We start from the raw sequence: 21,738 nt of genomic DNA, 5'->3' as shown, positions 1-21,738 counted from the left end.
GCTCCCAACACATTGGATGCTGTTCGTGGTCCTAAACAACAGCAAGATGGAGGATAGTACCGGTCACCGACATACAACCCATCCCAGTAGAACTTCCCTGTGCTAGTGCATAGTGCAGGCACAGAGTGCGGATGCTGTGGATAAGAAGGTATCAAGTGTTACTGTGCTTTTCAATTCTACGTACAATTTAATTCGTAGTGGAATTAAACGTCTGAAAGTGGCTATAGAATTGCACTATCACTGGGGCTTTGCAAGTAAGAATAGAAATTGGTAATGCGTCAAAGAAGGTTAAAGTGCCAATTTCTGAGGTCGACTAGGATGTAATATGTCAGGGTGAGCACTACAGCAATCATCAGATATTATCCTACTCGTACCCCCCCTCCCCCCCCCCCCACCCCCCCCCCCGCACATTCGTCCCACTGGTGTGACACTATCTATTCCAACGGTCTATGAAAACTCTCTGTGTATGAAATTGGGCGACAAGTGTGTTTATCTATGGCACGCCTCAGTTATGAATTTATACGATGTGGATACTGTGCCACACCTTGCATTGGAGAGACTGAGTCGTTGGTCGTTGGTTGCCGAGAATAGTCTCCACAATGATGTTGTAACCTTCCTACGTGTGCATAGTGGCATTTTGAAGATTTGGAGTAGTACCTTTGTTTGCACATGGGCACAGAACCAAAAGAGAAACACGTTAAACGCGGATGTGTCGCACCCGTGTATTGTGAGGTACCCAATGGTTTGAAGGAGATATGCGCGGAATTTATTGCATATCAAAAAGATTTGTTGCGGAATACAGTAGAGGTGCAGTGAAGAAGATAAACGAAGAGTCAGATAACTTTTTTTTGAAATACTGCATTCACTGTGTGATATTTAAATAAATAATGTGTGTATATACATTGAAGCGCCAAAGAAACAGGTATAGGCAGCGTATACAAATACAGAGATATGTAAACAGGCATAATACGGCGCTGTGGTCGGCAACACCTATATAAGACACCAAGCGTCTGGTGCAGTTGTTAGATCGGTTACTGCCGCTACAGTAGCAGGTTATCAAGATTTAAGTAAGGTTGAACGCGATGTTACAGCCGGCGCATGAGCGATGCGACACAGAATCTCTGAGGTAACGATGCAGTGGGGACTATCCCGTACAACCATTTCATGATGTTGTTGTGATCTTCAGTCCTGAGACTGGCTTGATGCAGCTCTCCATGCTACTCTATCCTGTGCAAGCTCCTTCATCTCCCAGTACCTACTGCAGCTTATATCCTTCTGTATCTGTTTAGCGTATTCATCTCTTGGTCTCCCTCTACGATTTTTACCCTCCACGCTGCCCTCCAATAATAAATTGGTGATCTCTTGATGCCTCAGAACATGTCCTACCAACCGATCCCTTCTTCTAGTTAAGTTGTGCCACAAACTTCTCTTCTCCCCAATCCTATTCAATACCTCCTCATTAGTTATATGATCGATCCATCTAATTTTCAGCATTCTTCTGTAGCACGACAATTCGAAAGCTTCTATTCTCTTCTTGTCCAAACTAGTTATCGCCCATGTTTCACTTCCATACATGTCTACACTCCATACAAATACTTTCAGAAACGACTTCCTGACATTTAAATCTATACTCGATGTTAACAAATTTCTCTTCTTCAGAAACGCTTTCCTGCCATTGTCAGTCTACATTTTACACCCTCTCTACTTCGACCATCATCAGTTATTTTACTTCCCAAATAGCAAACTCCTTCTCTACTTTAAGTGTCTCATTTCCTAACTTAATTCGACTACATTCCATTATTCTCGTTTTACTTTTGTTGATGTTCATCTTATACCCTCCTTTCATGACACTGTCCATTCCGTTCAACTGCTCTTCCAAGTCCTTTGCTGTCTCTGACAGAATTACGATGTCATTGGCGAACCTCAAAGTTTTTATTTCTTCTCCATAGATTTTAATACCTACTCCGAATTTTTCTTTTGTTTCCTTTACTGCTTGCTCAATATACAGATTGAATAACATCGGAGATAGGCTACAACCCTGTCTCACTCCCTTCCCAACCAATGCTTCGCTTTCATGCCCCCCCCCCCCCCCCCAACTCTTATAACTGCCATCTGCTTTCTGTACAAATTGTAAATAGCCTTTCGCTCCCTGTGTTTTACCCCTGCCACCTTCAGAATTTGAAAGAGAGTATTCCAATCAACATTGTCAAAAGCTCTCTCTAAGTCTACAAATGCTAGAAACGTAGGTTTGCCTTTCCTTAATCTTTCTTCTAAGATAAGTCGTAGGGTCAGTATTGCCTCACGCGTTCCAATATTTCTACGGAATCCAAACTGATCTTCCCCAAGGTCAGCTTCTACCAGTTTTTCCATTCGTCTGTAGAGAATACGCGTTAGTATTTTGTATCCGTGACTTATTAAACTGATTGTTCGGTAATTTTCACATCTGACAGCACCTGCTTTCTTTGGGATCGGAATTATTATATTCTTCTTGAAGTCTGAGGGTATTTCGCCTGTCTCATACATCTTGCTCACCAGATGGTAGAGTTTTTTTCAGGACTGGCTCTCCCAAGGCCGTCAGCACTTCTAATGGAATGTTGTCCACCCCTGGGGCCTTGTTTCGACTCAGGTCTTTCAGTGCTCTGTCAACTCTTCAAACAGTATCGTATCTCCCATTTCATCTTCATCTACATCCTCTTCCATTTCCATAATATTGTACTCAAGTACATTGCCCTTGTATAGGCCCTCTGTATTCTCTCTCCACCTTTCTGCTTTCTCTTCTTTGCTTAGAACTGGGTTTCCATCTGAGCTCTTGATATTCATATAAGTGGTTCTCTTTTCTCCAGGGGTCTCTTTAATTTTATTGTAGGCAGTATCTACCTTACCCCTAGTGAGATAAGCCTCTACATCCTTACATTTGTCCTCTAGCCATCCCTGCTTAGCCATTTTGCAGTTCCTGTCGATGTCGTTTTTGAGACGTTTGTATTCCTTTTTGCCTGCTCCATTTACTGCATTTTTATCTTTTCTCCTTTCATCAATTAAATTCAGTATTTCTTCTGTTACCCAAGGATTTCTACTAGCCCTCGTCTTTTTACCTACTAGGTCCTCTGCTGTTTTCACTACTTCATCTCTTAAAGCTACCCATTCTTCTTCTGCTGCATTTCTTTCCCCGATTCGTGTCAATTGTTCCCTTACGATCTCCCTGAAACTCTGTACAACCTCTGGTTCTTTTAGTTTATCGAGGTCCCATCTCCTTAAATTCCCACCTTTTTGCAGTTAATTCAGTTTTAATCTACAGGTCATAACCAACAGATTGTGGTCAGGGTCCACATCTGCCCCTGGAAATGTCTTACAATTTAAAACCTGGTTCCTAAATCTCCGTCTTACCATTATGTAATCTATCTGAAACCTGACAGTATCTCAGGGTTTCATGAGTGTACCGTGAATATCAGGAATCCGGTAAAAGATTAAATCTCTGACATCGCTGCCGCCGGAAAAAGATCCTGCAAGAGCGGGATCAACGACGACTGAAGAGAAGCGTTCAGCGTGACAGAAGTGGAACAATTTCGCAAATTGCTGCAGATCTCAATGATGGGCAATCAACAAGTGTCAGCGTGTGAATCATTCAACTAAACATCATAGATATGGGCTTTCGGAGCCGAAGGCCCACTCCTGTATCCTTGATGACTGCACGACACAAAGCTTTACGCCTTGTCTGGGCCCATCAACACCGACATTTGACTATAGAGACAGCAAACATGTTGCCTGGTCGGACGAGTCTCGTTTCAAATTTTATCGAGCGGATGGACGTATACTGGTATGGAGACAACTTCACGAATCCATGGACCCTGCATGTCAGCAGGGGACTGTTCAAGCTGGTGGAGGCTCTGTACTGGTGTGGCGCGTGTGCATTTGGAGTGATAAGGGACCCCTGATTGGTATAGATACGACTCTGACAATTGACACGTACGTAAGCATCCTGTCTGATCACCTGCATCCAATCATGTGCATTGGGCAATTCCAGCAGGACAATGCGACACCCCACATGACCAGAATTGCTACAGAGAGGCTCTAGGGACACTTCCGCTGGACACTAAACTCCCCAGACATGAACATTATTGAGCATATCTGGGATGCCTTGCAACGTGCTGTTCAGAAGAGATCTCCACCCCTCGTAATCTTGCAGATTTATGATCAGCCCTGCAGGGTTCATGGTGTCAGTTTCCTCCAGCACTGGTGCTGAATCCATGCCGCGTCGTGTTGTGTGTGTTGTGGAACTTCTGCGTGTTCCCGGGGCCCTACACGATATTAGACAGGTGTACCAGTTTCTTTTGCTCTTCAGTGTGTGTTATGACTCCCCCAATGAGCTAACAGAACGACTATGGCTGCCCATGCCATCAACTGCTGCAGGTAATACAGCTCATTCGAGTGAGGCTGTTTCAATAATCTGTGAGCGTATAGAAAGAGGTATCATCGAATACGTATGGAGACAGTAGTTCGAGAACTACACAAACCAGCGCGCAAAACATACCTTGGTAGGAATATTATAATTAATGGTTTGGATGACTTGTGGCAGGCTGGTGTTATAGATATTGCTGAATATTCTAATGAAAATAATGGATTCAAATATATTTGACTGATTGTTGACACATATTCTAAATTTGCCTGGGCATTAAATGTTAAAACAAAAACGGGAAGAAATGTTGCGGACGTGTTTGAGCGTTTGCTACAGACAGTGACGAATCGATGCCCAGACAGCCCCCAAACCGATCACGGTGGGGAGTTTTACAATAGGTATTTCAAGACCGTGATGCAGCGCTATGGAATACATCACCACTCAACATTCATCCACCTGAAGGCAAGTATCGTAGAGCGTCTGCACAGAAAAATAAAAGGTCAAACTTGGATGCATTTTCATCTTCATGGCTCATACAAATGGACACACATCCTTCCAGAAATAATTGCTCAGTATAATCTAACCAACGTAGCATAATAAAAATGAAACCAATTGAAGTTCGTGGTAATGGATTCAAGAATACGGTGTACTATCGCATTAAAATTTTCGATCCACGCAAATTTAATGTAGGTGATTTGGTACCTACCTCAAAACACAAGGCAACATTTGAGAAATCATACCTACCAAACTGCCAGTAGTACTTTATGGTTCTCAAACCTGGAGCACTCGAAAACAAGACCTTAAGCGACTGCTAACCTTTGAAAGGAAAGTCCTCAGGAAAATATTTGGATCAGTCAGAGATCAGACTACTGGAGAACGGAGAAGACGCCATAACACTGAATTAGAAGAGCCGTAAAAGGAGCCTAACATCTTGGGAGTGATGAAAAGCAAAAGACTGCAACGGGCTGGACATGTTGTTAGAATGGAGGCAACAAGATGGCCCAAAATCACAATGGACTGGATCCCGTCAGGCAGCAGACCAGTGGGAAGACCTAGAAAGAGGTGGATCGATGAAGTGAGAGAAGACCTGTTGCAGCTGGGAGTCACGGAAAACTGGAGACAGATAGCAGAAGACAGAGACGGATGGAGATCTCTAACTGTGGTGGCGAGCCGTCCTCTGGACTGATCACGTGAATGATGAATGAATGAATGAATGATGATACCTACCAAACTGGTCAACAGAGATATTTACAGTTTCAAACGTGCAAAGAACGAATCCTAGAACTTATATGTCGAAGGATGGTAAAGGCGAAGAAATTGCAGGCTGCTTCTACACCAAGGAGTCGCAGATGTGTTTCTCGTGGAGAGAATCACAAGACGTCGGGGAAATAGAGCGCTAGTCAAATTTCTTGGTTTTCCTGCAGCACAAAACACTTGAACTAATGCTACGATTTGTTATATAACGGGGTGTGCAGTCCACAACCACCGCAGTAGCATAACATGCGTGCTAGGAGACACATTGGAGGAAGTGATGGTTTCTAGACTAATTGCCAGTGGAATTATAAACTCCTGGAAACTGAAATAAGAACACCGTGAATTCATTGTCCCAGGAAGGGGAAACTTTATTGACACATTCCAGGGGTCAGATACATCACATGATCACACTGACAGAACCACAGGCACATAGACACAGGCAACAGAGCATGCACAATGTCGGCACTAGTACAGTGTATATCCACCTTTCGCAGCAATTCAGGCTGCTATTCTCCCATGGAGACGATCGTAGAGATGCTGGATGTAGTCCTGTGGAACGGCTTGCCATGCCATTTCCACCTGGCGCCTCAGTTGGACCAGCGTTCGTGCTGGACGTGCAGACCGCGTGAGACGACGCTTCATCCAGTCCCAAACATGCTCAATGGGGGACAGATCCGGAGATCTTGCTGGCCAGGGTAGTTGACTTACACCTTCTAGAGCACGTTGGGTGGCACGGGATACATGCGGACGTGCATTGTCCTGTTGGAACAGCAAGATCCCTTGCCGGTCTAGGAATGGTAGAACGATGGGTTCGATGACGGTTTGGATGTACCGTGCACTATTCAGTGTCCCCTCGACGATCAGAGGTGTATTGCCAGTGTAGGAGATCGCTCCCCACACCATGATGCCGGGTGTTGGCCCTATGTGCCTCGGTCGTATGCAGTCCTGATTGTGGCGCTCACCTGCACGGCGCCAAACACGCATACGACCATCATTGGCACCAACGCAGAAGCGACTCTCATCGCTGAAGACGACACGTCTCCATACGTCCCTCCATTCACGCCTGTCGCGACACCACTGGAGGCGGGCTGCACGATGTTGGGGCGTGAGCGGAAGACGGCCTAACGGTGTGCGGGACCGTAGTCCAGCTTCATGGAGACGGTTGCGAATGGTCCTCGCCGATACCCCAGGAGCAACAGTGTCCCTAATTTGCTGGGAAGTGGCGGTGCGGTCCCCTAAGGCACTGCGTAGGATCCTACGGTCTTGGCGTGCATCCGTGCGTCGCTGCGGTCCGGTCCCAGGTCGACGGGCAAGTGCACCTTCCGCCGACCACTGGCGACAACATCGATGTACTGTGGAGACCTCACGCCCCACGTGTTGAGCAATTCGGCAGTACGTCCACCCTGCCTCCCGCATGCCCACTATACGCCCTCGCTCAAAGTCCGTCAACTGCACATACGGTTCACGTTCACGCTGTCGCGGCATGCTACCAGTGTTAAAGACTGCGATGGAGCTCCGTATGCCACGGCAAACTGGCTGACACTGACGGCGGCGGTGCACAAATGCTGCGCAGCTAGCGCCATTCGACGGCCAACACCGCGGTTCCTGGTGTGTCCGCTGTGCCGTGCGTGTTATCATTGCTTGTACAGCCCTCTCGCAGTGTCCGGAGCAAGTATGGTGGGTCTGACACACTGGTGTCAATGTGTTCTTTTTTCCATTTCCAGGAGTGTATATTCCGGGATATAACTACTGTGGACCCAGAAGAAAGCTTCAGAAAAACTTGACACGAGGTGCTAAGGGGGTAATCTGCTCGACGAAGTGTGTATGGAATACGACATTGCAAACACTACAAATAAAGATCTCTCAAGTCGTCACATTGCAGATAGGATTTTCGCTGATAAGGCTAAGGCGATACAAAGAAGAAACGATATTGGTATAGGTCAATGCATTGCAGCATTTGCAGTTGATAAAACCATGCGTGGAAACATTAACTTGGGTTTAGGAGTTACGTATTTCAAGTAAGTTATGAATACTGCACGTTGTGCACCAAACAAAAGGATGAGAAGCAGAGCTGTTCGAAGAACTGAATCCTGACAGCTATGTATGCAACAAAAAACAGCAAATAGAAAGGTGCTGGAAGAAGTGGAGGAGGATCAGTTAAAGCACATCGAGTTCTACCAATACCCAAGACGTCTGGTGGTTTTCTTCCATTTCTCATCCCACCCCTCTCCGCGCTCACGGCGGTAGGGCCCCTCGCTGGTGGTGCTGCAGCTATTTCTCGAACGGTCAAGAACGTGCAGAACTCCCAAGTGTAGTTAGAAGAGGCCAGAAGACATAACCGCACGATGGAAGCCGCAGCCACCAGAAAAGGACTGTACTTGAAACCGTACAGGAAAGGACTTGGTCTATTCGTAAATTAAAAAAAGGCCATTAGCGGTTATACCAGATCGAATACTCACAAATATTGATCTTCTTAAGTTTGTTGGGAAAAAATTCAACATTCCAAGATTCCGTGGTGTGCTTATGATGAATACATTACCGAAGACTGTACGGAAATCTGGTGAAAGTGGTATTGCGAATTTACACTCCTGGAAATTGAAATAAGAACACCGTGAATTCATTGTCCCAGGAAGGGGAAACTTTATTGACACATTCCTGGCGTCAGATACATCACATGATCACACTGACAGAACCACAGGCACATAGACACAGGCAACAGAGCATGCACATGGCGGCACTAGTACAGTGTATATCCACCTTTCGCAGCAATGCAGGCTGCTATTCTCCCATGGAGACGATCGTAGAGATGCTGGATGTAGTCCTGTGGAACGGCTTGCCATGCCATTTCCACCTGGCGCCTCAGTTGGACCAGCGTTCGTGCTGGACGTGCAGACCGCGTGAGACGACGCTTCATCCAGTCCCAAACATGCTCAATGGGGAACAGTTCCGGAGATCTTGCTGGCCAGGGTAGTTGACTTACACCTTCTAGAGCACGTTGGGTGGCACGGGATACATGCGGACGTGCATTGTCCTGTTGGAACAGCAAGTTCCCTTGCCGGTCTAGGAATGGTAGAACGATGGGTTCGATGACGGTTTGGATGTACCATGCACTATTCAGTGTCCCCTCGACGATCACCAGAGGTGTACGGCCAGTGTAGGAGAGCGCTCCCCACACCATGATGCCGGGTGTTGGCCCTGTGTGCCTCGGTCGTATGCAGTCCTGATTGTGGCGCTCACCTGCACGGCGCCAAACACGCATACGACTATCATTGGCACCAAGGCAGAAGCGACTCTCATCGCTGAAGACTACACGTCTCCATTCGTCACTCCATTCACGCCTGTCGCGACACCACAGGAGGCGGGCTGCACGATGTTGGGGCGTGAGCGGAAGACGGCCTAACGGTGTGCGGGGCCGTAGCCCAGCTTCATGGAGACGGTTGCGAATGGTCCTCGCCGATACCCCAGGAGCAACAGTGTCCCTAATTTGCTGGGAAGTGGCGGTGCGGTCCCCTACATCACTGCGTAGGATCCTACGGTCTTGGTGTGCATCCGTGCGTCGCTGCGGTCCGGTCCCAGGTCGACGGGCAAGTGCACCTTCCGCCGACCACTGGCGACAACTTCGATGTACTGTGGAGACCTCACGCCCCACGTGTTGAGCAATTCGGCGGTACGTGCACCCGGCCTCCCGCATGCCCACTATACGCCCTCGCTCAAAGTCCGTCAACTGCACATACGGTTCACGTCCACGCTGTCGCGGCATGCTACCAGTGTTAAAGACTGCGTTGGAGCTCCGTATGCCACGGCAAACTGGCTGACATTGACGGCGGCGGTGCACAAATGCTGCGCAGCTAGCGCCATTCGACGGCCAACACCGCGGTTCCTGGTGTGTCCGCTGTGCCGTGCTTGCTTGTACAGCCCTCTCGCAGTGTCCGGAGCAAGTATGGTGGGTCTGACACACCGGTGTCAGTGTGTTCTTTTTTCCATTTCCAGGAGTGTATAAAGGCCTGGTTAGAGAATTCGCCTGTGTCAAGCAGCCCACATAACACAATTGTCGAGCAGTTCCTTATTCAAGCCAATTCTCGAGGGCACACTGCAAGGGCAATGAAGACACTCCTACAGCGTTTCTGATGAGAAGTGTTTGATCACCCACAATACAGTCCGTGATTGGCTCCCCCTGAGTCTCATCTCTGCTCACTAGAACCGCTGGATATGAAGACAAAATTTTTCCATGTACGATGAGCTGCAGAACAGTACAGATAACTGGCCGAAAGCACAGGCGGCTGCTTTTTATGACGAGGATATTGGAACGTTGATACAACACTACGACAACACTCGAAGTTGGAGCTATCCCCAATTGCTTTATGCAGGGTGTTCCATAAAGGTACGGCCAAACTTTCAGGAAACATTCCTCACACACAAATAAAGAAAAGATGTTATGTGGACATGTGTCCGGAAACGCTTAATTTCCACGTTAGAGCTCATTTTAGTTTCGTCAGTATCTACTGTATTTCCTCGATTCACCGCCACGATTTCATTTGGGATACTCTACCTGTGCTGCTAGAACATGTGGTTCATGCACGATGGAGCTCCTGCACATTTCAGTCGAAGTGTTCGTACGCTTCTCAACAGATTCGGTGACCGATGGATTCATGGAGGCGGGCCAATTCCATGGCCTCCACGCTCTCCTGACCTCAACCCTCTTGTCTTTCATTTATGGTGACATTTGAAAGCTTTTGTCTACGCAACCCCGGTTCCAAATGTAGAGACTCTTCGTGCTCGTATTGTGGACGGCTGTGATACAATACGCCATTGTCCAAGGGCTGCATCAGCGCATCAGGGATTCCATGCGACGGAGGGTGGATGCATGTATCCTCGATAACGGAGGACATTTTGAACATTTCTTATAACAAAGTGTTTGAGGTCACACTGGTACGTTCTGTTGCTGTGTGTTTCCATTCCATGATTAATGTGATTTGAAGAGAAGTAATAAAATGAGCTCTAACATGGAAAGTAAACGTTTCCGGACACATGTCCACATAACATATTTCCTTTATGTGTGTCTGAAGAATGTTTCCTGAAAGTTAGGCCGTACCTTTTTGTAACACCCTGCATAAAGCAATCGCGGATAGTTTTTTTTGTAAATAGCAACAAAGACGTAGGGTGACGAATTTTTCGTTTACTCAGTTCTTTTCTTGAGAATACAATTCAGTTCTTAAAATGGCAATTCAGTCCTTGAGATTACAATATAGTTCTTGAGGTACAATTTGTCTCTGCTATTCTGATGTAGAGATACTTTTAACTTACATATATCAACAGTAACACTGGCTGAGAATATTTTTCTTTTTATTTCCAGTAGCACTGGATGAGAATTTTTACAATTTTTCCAGGTATACAAAATCCACGCTGAAAACTAATGCAGAGATACTTTTACTACAACTTAATTCCACAGTTTCTGTAGCATAGCTTTCACAATAATTCTCATGGACAGTGGACACTTGGAATCGAATTTCAACAGCCCCAGTAGCAAAAGTTTTTACAGTAATAATAATTCCGATGAACTGTGAGCTATAAAGACCTACATATGCTGGGGCAGTGGCAACGGCGGCGGCAGCCTCTCCCACTACGTGTAGCGGCGCCCTTGTAGGTGATGCACGCCTTACCAGACACCACTTTGGCGAGAAAGAAGGCTTAGCCACCATCGGTGTGCGCGCTACATTGTGCTGCAGATGTGGAGATGCGTCCGCTGTTAAAGAACGAGAAACAATTAAGTACAATGTTGACTGTAAGGAACGAATGAAATAAATAAATCAGCAGCCAGCCGAGACACACACAGCAACAGGGAAGAACCGATTTTGAGACTTTCGAGTTCCTAACCTAGAGCGAATTCTATAGTGTCATCTGTATGCCTTAATAGTTTAGTTTCTTGAGTTTCTGCATGATAATTTAATATTTAATAGCCACAGTTCTTGCTTTTTCGTTTGCGTCGGAAAGTAAACCGATTTTGTGACAATACAAGTTCCAAATCAGGGGTAATTGATTTAGTTTCACCTGAATGCTTCGGTAGTTAGGTTTTTGAATCTCTGCGTATTAATCTAATTTATTAGACACAGCTCCTGCGTTTTCGTTAGTGTCTACAGCAGAGTTGCGCAGCACATGCCGATTTCTGCTTACCTGCATAGTTTAGTTTTCCACGGTCTTTAGTATGGACAGGGACTGCGATTGTTGTGTACAGTTGAGAGCCGAGTTGGTGACACTTCCCAGCTCCAGGCTGTGATGGCTTCGGGTAAACTTCTTGCGGCTGAAGTGGATGGGCATCACCATTGTGGGCCAGTCGTGGGGATCCAACAGACGTCCAGCACATCTGAGTCCTCTGATTGGTCCTCACCAGGGGCCAGCCCAGTTACTGCTTGCATTGAGGTTGGGGTCAAATGGGCGATCACCCCAGAGCGTAGCAGGATGTGAAAGTCTTCCCAGGCAACCGCAAGTAGGGATTCCCCAGTTTGTCTGACAAACAGGTTCCACATGCTGTCTGTGACTGACACTGCCGCTGAGCCGGATGCTGTCGCCTGTTTCACAGGAAACCACTCAGCCTGCAAGATCCGGGCAATCGCAGAGGGTGGGACTATTGGTAGTTGGAGGCTCCAACGTTAGGCGTGTTATGGGGCCACTTAGGGACTTGGCTGACAAGAAGGGTAAGAAAACCAATGTGCACTCTGTGTGCATACCGGGTAGGGTCATTCCAGAAGTGAAACAGGTCCTTCTGGATGCCATGAAGAGCACAGGGTGCAGCCAACTGCAGGTGGTGGCTCACGTCGGTGCCAATGATGTGTGTCGCTTTGGATCAGAAGAGATTCTCTCTGGATTCGAGTTTCTGACAAAAGTGGTAAAGGCTGCCAGCTTTGCTCGAAAGATGAAAGCAGAGATACCCATTTGCAGCGTAGTCGACAGGAGCGATTGCGGACCTCTTATACCGAGCCGAGTGGAGGGTCTGAATCAAGTCTAAGATGGTTCTGCGATCGCTTAGGCTGCAGATTCCTCGACATGTACCAAAGGGTGGTTGGGTTTCGGGCTCCACTGAATAGCTCAGGCGTCTAATATACGCAGGAGGCAGCTACACGGGTAACAGGGGCTGTGTGGCGTGGACTGGGCGGTTTTTTAGGTTAGAGGGTCTCGGGAAAGCACAAGAAGGGCTTCAGTCACAAATGGTGCGGGGCGAACACAGGAAAAACGTAGATACAGGAACCATCGCTACAACAGTTGAAATTGTCGTAACTGTGTTGGAAAAGTACCAGAGCTAAAAGCGCTAATAGAAAGCACTGATGCTGAAATCAATATAGGCACGGAAAGCTGGCTAAAGCCGGAGATAAGCTCAGCCGAAATTTTTGCGGAGAACCTAACGGTGTTCCGAATGAAGAGGCTAAACATGGTAAGCGGTGGCATGGTTTTCGCTGTCAGAAGTAGTTTATCTCGTCGTGAAATTGAAGTAGATAGTTCCTGTGAGTTAGTATGGGCAGAGGTCTTTGTTGGCAACCGCAATAAAATAATAATTGGATCCTTTTACCGACCTCACAGTTCAGATGATGCAGTTGCTTAAAGGTTCAAAGACGTACCCGACTCATACGATTATAGTTGCTGGTGACTTTAATTTACCCTCGATATGTTGGCGAAAATACATGATTACTTTCGGAGGCATGCATAAAACCTCATCCGAAATTGTGGTAAACGCATCCTCTGAAAATTACTTCGAATAGTTAGCTCATGATCCCACACGAACAGTAAACGGTTGTGAAAACACACCTGACCTCTTAGCAACAAATAATCCTGAGTTAATAACGAGCATCAAAACGGATAAAGGGATTGGTGAAATGGTTCAAATGGCTCTAGGCCCTATGGGACTTAACATATGATGTCCTCAGTCCCCTAGACATAGAACTACTTAAACCTAACATCACACGCTCCCATGCCCAAAGCAGGATTCGAACCTGCTACCGTAGCAGCAGCGCAGTTCTGGACTGAAGCGTGTAGAACCGCTCGGTCACTGCCGCCGGCCGATTAGTGAACACAGGGTTGTCGTAGTGAGAATGAATATTGTAACCCCAAATCGTCCAAAAATAAACGAAAGGTATACCTATTAAAAAAATTCACTTAACGCGTTCCTGAGAGACAATCACCACTCCTTCCAAATTAATAATAAAAGTATAGACCAGATGTTGCTTGAATTCAAAGAAATACTATCGGCAGCAATTGAAATATTTGTACCAAATAAATTAACAAACGACGGAGCTGATCCTCCTTGGTACACAAAACGGGTCAGATTACTGTTGCAGAAACAACGAAACAAACATGCGAAATTCAAACAAACGCAAAATCCCCAAGATTGACGATCGTTTACACAAACTCGAAATTTAGGGTGGACTTCAATGCGAGATGCTTATAATAGTTTCCAGCCTGAGCAACTCATCAACGTTGAGCGGTATTACTACCATCTCTTCATCCTCCTCAATAAGGGCAAGGTCAGACTGTACCTCTTCGTCTGTAGCCATTTCCCTGACCCAACCAGGTGTTTCATCCTCGTCAGAATCGATATGCTGCTGATCCATCAACAATAATAAGATATGTATATAAATATACATACTCGTTAGAGAAAAAGAACCCTATACTACAACATACACATACAAAAAAAAAAATTAGGATTCTTTTTACGCTTAATGCAATGCTGTGCCACCTCATTAGGCGCTGGAGACTGTTGCAAATACCGAATTGCCTCCAGCTGCCTATTTAGGCCGTCTAGCACTTCAACAACTGACACTGTAACAAGACGATATATATATATATATATATATATATATATATATATATATATATATATATATATATATATATATACGGTTGTCCATTGATCGTGACCGGGCCAAATATCTCACGAAATAAGCGTCAAACGAAAAACTACAGAGAACAAAACTTGTCTAGCTTGAAGTGGGAAACCAGATGGCACGCTAGATGGTGCTGCCATAGGTCAAACGGATATCAACTGCCTTTTTTTAAATAGAAACCCCCATTTTGATTACATATTCGTGTAGTACGTAAAGAAATATGAATGTTTTAGTTGGACCACTTTTTCGCTTCGTGATAGATGGCGCTGTAATAGTCACAAACGTATAAGAACATAGTATCATGTAACATTACGCCAGTGCGCACGGTATTTGCTTCGTGACACATTACCCGTGTTAAAATGGACCGTTTACCAATTGCGGAAACGGTCGATATTGTGTTGATGTATGGCTTTTGTGATCAAAATGCCCTACGGGCGTGTGCTATGTATGCTGCTCAGTATCCTGGACGACATCATCCAAGTGTCCCGACCGTTAACCGGATAGTTACGTTATTTAAGGAAACAGGAAGTGTTCAGCCACATGTGAAACGTCAACCACGACCTGAAACAAATGATGATGCCCAAGTACGTGTTTTAACTGCTGTCGCGGCTAATTCGCACATCAGTAGCAGACAAACTGCGCGAGAATCGGTAATCTCAAAAACGTCGGTGTTGAGAATGCTACATCAACATCGATTGCACCCGTACCATATTTCTATGCACCAGGAATTGCATGGCGACGACTTTGAACGTCGTGCACAGTTCTGCCACTGAGCACAAGAGAAATTACAAGACGACGACAGAGTTTTTGACGCGTGCTAGTTAGCGACGAAGAGCCATTCACCAACAGCGGTAACGTAAACCGGCATAATATGCACTATTGGGCAAAGGAAAATTCGCGATGGCTGCGACAAGTGGAACATCAGCGACCTTGGAGGGTTAATGTATGGTGCGGTATTATGGGAAAGAGGATAATTGGCCCCCATTTTATCGATGGCAATCTAAATCGTGCAATGTATGCTGATTTCCTACGTAATGTTCTTTCGATGCATGACAGAATGGCGATGTGGCGATGATGGATGTCCGGCACATAGCTCGCGTGCGGTTGAAGCGGTATTGAATAGCATATTTCATCACAGGTGGATTGGTCGTCGAAGCACCATACCATGGCCCGCACATTCACCGTATATGACGTCCCCGGATTTCTTTCTGTTGGGAAAGTTGAAGGATATTTGCTATCGTGATCCACCCACAACGGCTGACAACAGCGCGTTGTCAATGCATGTGCAAACATTGCGGAAGGCGAATTACTCGCTGTTGAGAGGAATGTCGTTACACGTATTGCCAAACGCATTCAGGTTGACGGACATCATTTTGAGCATTTATTGCATTAATGTGCTATTTACAGATAATCACGCTGTAACAGCATGCTTTCTCAGAAATGACAAGTTCACAAAGGTGCATGTATCAAATTGGAACAACCGAAATAAAATGTTCAAACGTTCTGTATTTTAATTTATAAAACCTACATGTTACCAACTGTTCGTCTAAAATTGTGAGCCATAGCCTTGTGACTATTACAGCGCCATCTATCACAAAGCGAAAAAAGTGGTCCAACTAAAACATCCATATTTCTTTACGTACTACACGAATATGCAATAAAAATGGGGGTTCCTATTTAAAAAAAACGCAGTTAATATCCGTTTGACGTATGGCAGCACCATCTAGCGGGCCAACCATAGCGCCATCTGGCTTCCCCCTTCAAGCTAGACAAGTTTCGTCCTTTGTAGTTTTAGTTTTTTCGTATGACGCTTACTTCGTGAGATATTTGGTCCGGTCGCGATCAATGGACCACCTTATATATATATATATATTGTTAGTCCTCACATGCATGGCTACAGCTAACATACTCCTCCTTCTCCAGCGGAAACGTTACATCCGCTCTATAAACAATTACGCCTTCATCATAGTCCAGCAGTTAGACACAGAGTCAATCCTTTTCCCGCCGTTTTTCGCCCAGGCCGCCATCTTGGATTATGTCACTGGAGTGGAGAGGGGGAAGGCCGACACCGCCCTCTAGCAATTGTGTTGTGAACTAGGTCCGTTGGACTTCATGGTGAACACACTGAATGGAGCTGCTGTCTATGACAAATTGTTTAAATAAACAATGCATACTTATGTCTATCCTATCTGGCAGCCCAGCACAGACTGTGTCCTTTTCCGGCCAACTTCCAAGTGGGGAGGGGAGGGGAGGAGAGTTAAGTGGTTAGTGGAAGTAGCCCAGTTGACCTATTTTCCCGCCAAAATTTGAACTTCCTGCCATGAGGTCACTGTGACATTGCCACATTTATGGCTGCCACCATCTTTAATAAATCTGGCAACAATGCAGAATGGGGTGACACGAAATTTGTCCCCCTACTTGCCATTACATGGCACTGCTATGTTCTCTAAATCACTTTCTATGTCAGGAACTCGACTTTGAAACAACTTCTTCCAAATATCAGAGAAATTAAATTGCTGCCACACTTCAAAAGACAGGTATGGTCCATCTTCTATCACAGTAGCAATTTCTCCTACATTCTGTGCAGCTCTTTCTCATCATTCCCCCCCCCCTCCCCCTCCCCCTCCCCCTTCCCCACAACTTTTCCCTATCTCATGTCAGCAGAGTTCTCTATATTCTTTTGTTTCCCAACAGGCACTGTCTCTGTCATTTCTATCTCCTCCTCTTCCTTTATCCGTACCACTCCACTCCTGATAATACTTAACATGGCTTCATGCACTAAGCGAATCTATATCATTTTAAGTGTTCTTAATTATTACTAGTGTCAATTATTATTATTACTGTCATTAGTACTATTATTTGGAAGGTTTTGTAAAATCGTTGGTATGTTTTGCTCGTAATCGTATTTCCTCTTTATGTAACATCTTTTTTGTGAAAAGATGGTAAGAAAGGGCCTTAAGACTCCACTCTGGTTGGGTTCAGTAAGCAATATGTAAACAAACAACAAATAAATATATTATGCTGGTTTACTCGAATTCTGAAGTTTCATACAGCTCTTTAAAGCAGGATGGGCATGCAGGCTATTGTTTGGCGAACATTTACCATCAAGAAGGCACTGGTGCTTCGACAAGCAGTGTAAACAATTGATTTTAGATATCCCCCTAAACAAACGTTGCCCATGGAAGGTCTCTCACAAAACACACATGCAGTTCACACCTTGTGCGCCATGAACCCATTTTGCTTAAACGACAAACCCTCAACATCACTTTATCTGAGATTGGGCAAACTCAAGGTTTTCAGTCATGTTTGCAAATCGATGAGAATTCACAATTATTGCACACTTGTTTCCACGAAAAAGGTAAGTATCGACGATCCTTACTTTCGACAATGCACACCAAATGGTTACAAAATCTGAATTCAGGGACCTGTCAGGAAGGAATCCGGGATTATTTAGCATATCAGTGGCTCATGTTTTATTATTCAAATGGTTTAAATGGCTCTGAGCACTATGGGACTTAACATCAGAGGTCATCAGTCCCCTAGAACTTAGAACTACTTAAACCTAACTAACCTAAGGACATCACACACATCCATGCCCGAGGCAGTATTCAAACCTGCGACCGTAGCAGCAGCGCGGTTCCGGGCTGAAGCGCCTAGAACAGCTCGGCCACAGCGGCCGGCTTTCTATTATTCACACACCCAAATAGATGAAGTGCTTCATCACTGAAGAACACCATCCCCTCATGTAACGTTTCAAGCAACTCTTTACGTGAATTCACCAACAAACGACAAGGTGTTCATTGTGTTCTTGTACCACAGCCAACTAGTATGCTGGTAAACTGAAGTCATCATTAAGAAATCACCTCTTAGAACTATGACAAAGTCGCAGAGCACCTAGATGCCCAATCCCGAAGCGATCGCAAAAAAGACTGTCTCGCTGTTTCGATGCTTTGCAGTGACTTTCTGGGCCGTGGTAACCCCATTCTTTTTCTGTGCACATTTACTGTTAGCGTGAGGTTTTCCAACCACTAAATAAGTGATAGCCGGCCAGAAACAGCACTTGGGGCTGGAATATTGATGCATGCATGAAATAGATGCTGCACTTTAACTGGCTGCTATTATAGAACAGTGGGCCACTAACAAGACCACATGGCAGCAGGAGTTTTAGAATTTTGTTAAGTGCAGTTCAGAAACCAAAATAAATTTCCGATAGACGTTCCATGCATCTCTCAAAAATTCTCGAGAAAATAGACTCTGTAGTTTTCCGAGTATCTGTAGTACTCTAAAGTAAGATCACTGTTTCAACAGGAACCGTGACATTTTGGTAGAATGCTCATTATCGCTTGGGGGGGGGGCTGACTCCGATTCCCATCCAAAGTAAGTTTTAAACAAAGGTGCATGTTCTACAAGAATTTCTGTGAAGAGTAAAACACATGAAGGTGGGAGAAAATCAGTAGCACTTGTGACATAATCACCGGCTTGAAACTGATAATTTCGGTCATTATTATTTCCGTTTCTCTTCATTCAGTTCGAGTATCTATGTAATTTAAATATAAAGTTCGTCAAATATATGCTATTCAACACATATCTAATTACATTATTTAACAAATTTAAACTTTTTTCCGCACCTGGTTAGTAAATTGCTGGATTTACCTAATTTTGGTAAAATTAGGTAAAATCAATTTTTTTCTATGACGTCACATTTCCTAGATACACAGCAGAATAAAAAATGGTAATGGCGAAAATTGACACAATTAAGTCAAACAAAAATACACATTCAGAACGCTTAAAGTCAATATTATTTTGCGTGCATGTATGGACGTGGTGCCAATAAAAGGTTCAAATTAGTTCAGAAGATATTTTCATCTTTAATCATCGATGGTTTTTGACAAATGGGACGACGGAGCTCTTCTTTTGTTTGCCGTTTCATCACTCTCCCTAACAAGACCCCAGCAGTAGTCATCCATCATCGAAGGGTTTCAGTGGCCTTGGTAACGGTGTTCCATGGTAAGAATGTCTTGGTGAAAGCGTTCACCATGCTCATCGCTTACAGCTCCCAAATTTTTCGGAAATAAATGAAGGTGAGAACGTAAAACGCGAATTTTAAGCGACATACATGTTCTTATGGTTGTCCAACAGATCATTCACAATGGTAATACAGTTTTTGTCTTTTCCGTTACCCAAAAGACCCTTCACAATTGATTTAAAAGAAGACCAAGCAGCTAATTGGATATCTGTGAGTTTAGTATCAAAGGCTGGATCTTTCAACAATTTTCTTATTTAATTCTTCATGCTTTCCCGGCGATCTGTTGACATCTTGGATATTCGGGAATCCAGCCGGCTGGATTCCCGAATATCCAAGATGTCAACAGATCGCCGGGAAAGCATGAAGAATTACATCAGAAGAATCTAAGGGGAGGAGATGTACCGTAAGAAGCTGGACAAGCTTCGACAAAGGAAAGGGAGGATGCTGTGTTCTCTCAGTTTCCTGCTGAGATGCCGAGAGGGGAAGGTAGTTCCAGTTTTCGCCAGAATCAAGCATCACGTTAACTCGAGAGCGGCAAATAGGATCAAACACCGAGCTAGTCTCGCTCTGGTTAGAAAGAGACTACACGACCTGCGCCACCGACTGGATGTGACGTCCAGGGAGTTGCTGTATCTTCACCTAACTATAGCAGCTTCCTTGACCACTCAAGACTGGGACCAGGTTGATGGTGCCTCCTGGTCTCTAGCAGAATGCACCAGCAAGAAGTCAATGGCACGCCAACTAGCCAAGTTTGGGCGCCTCAACAACAAGGTGCAACAGACTGGGGACACACGCACGGTGGTCAATCTAAGTGACAAGAAGCTCGATGAGGCCACCTTAAAAGTACTTAGCAAGGGCCTCAATTTCGCAGTGACCCCTAGAAACGTTCCTGTCACAGCCTTTGTCAGTGCAGTTGAGCAAGTGGCCAACACGCTACCTTCTAGTGTGGCCGAAGAGACCCGAAGAGAAACCTGCAGGGCGCTCACCAAGACCAAGCCACACAAATCCAACATTTCAGGTGATGAAAAGGAGGCACTGAGGCGACTCCGGGAGGATGACAGCATTGTGGTGTTGCCTGCAGACAAGGGGAACTCCACAGTCATCCTAAAGAAAACAGACTATGACAGAAAGGTGCAACAACTTCTGGAGGATCGTGCATACAGGTCAATAGCTAGCGACCCTACAGAGAAAGTGGACAAAAAGACCAGGGCTCTGTTGAAGGAGACGAGCCTGCCTGAACAAGTCATCAAGAAGCTGCGTCCCAAAGCGCCAGCACCACCTTGACTTTATGGACTCTCCAAGGTTCACAAAGATGGGGTTCCACTGCGACCTATTGTCAGCAATATTGGCGCAGCAACTTACCCTGCTGCGAAATACCTGAAGATGATGTTGACACCACATGTGGGTGAATGTGCGCATCACATCCGGAACTCAGAGGATTTTCTGCAACGACTGGGCCAGCAACACATCACAGACACAGCCATCATGGTTAGTTTCGATGTGGTGTCTCTCTTCACACGTGTACCACATTATTGGAGAGAAGTTCGATGGGGCTCTTCTTGCCCTATTCAGGCATGTACTGATCTCAACGTACTTCCTATATGGGGATCAGTTTTACGAACAAACAGAAGGGGTGGCGATGGGCAGCCCTCTATCACCAGTGTGGCCAACCTATTTATGGAAAGGTTTGAAGAGGCACTCTCTTCAGCCACACATCAACCCAAGTGCTTTTTTACGTATGTGGATGATACCTTTGTCATCTGGCCCCATGGTAGAGAGAAGTTAGATGAGTTCCTGCTACATCTGAACTCTTGCCATCCGAACATTCAGTTCACAATGGAAATGGAGAAGGATGGACTACCTCCGTTCTTGGATGTTCTGGTGAAGAGAAAGGCAGATGGCACATTTGGACATAGTGTGTACCGCAAACCTACGCACACTGACTTATACCTACAAGCCAGCAGTTGCCACCATCCGACACAGAAGAATGGAGTGCTCAAAACGCTGGTCCACAGAGCACAAACTTTGTCAGATCCTGATAGTCTGACCACAGAAATAGAACACTTACAATCAGTGTTTAGCAGGAATGGGTACTCCTCTAGAGATATCCAGAAGGCACTTCAACCTGCCAACTGGCCAAAGGATCCAGAAGAAGAACCAGAAGAGGCAAAGAAGATGGCATACCTGCTATA

This window comes from Schistocerca gregaria, chromosome 8, assembly GCF_023897955.1.
Source record: "Schistocerca gregaria isolate iqSchGreg1 chromosome 8, iqSchGreg1.2, whole genome shotgun sequence".
NCBI lineage: Eukaryota > Metazoa > Arthropoda > Insecta > Orthoptera > Acrididae > Schistocerca > Schistocerca gregaria.
This window is presented reverse-complemented; position numbering follows the sequence as displayed.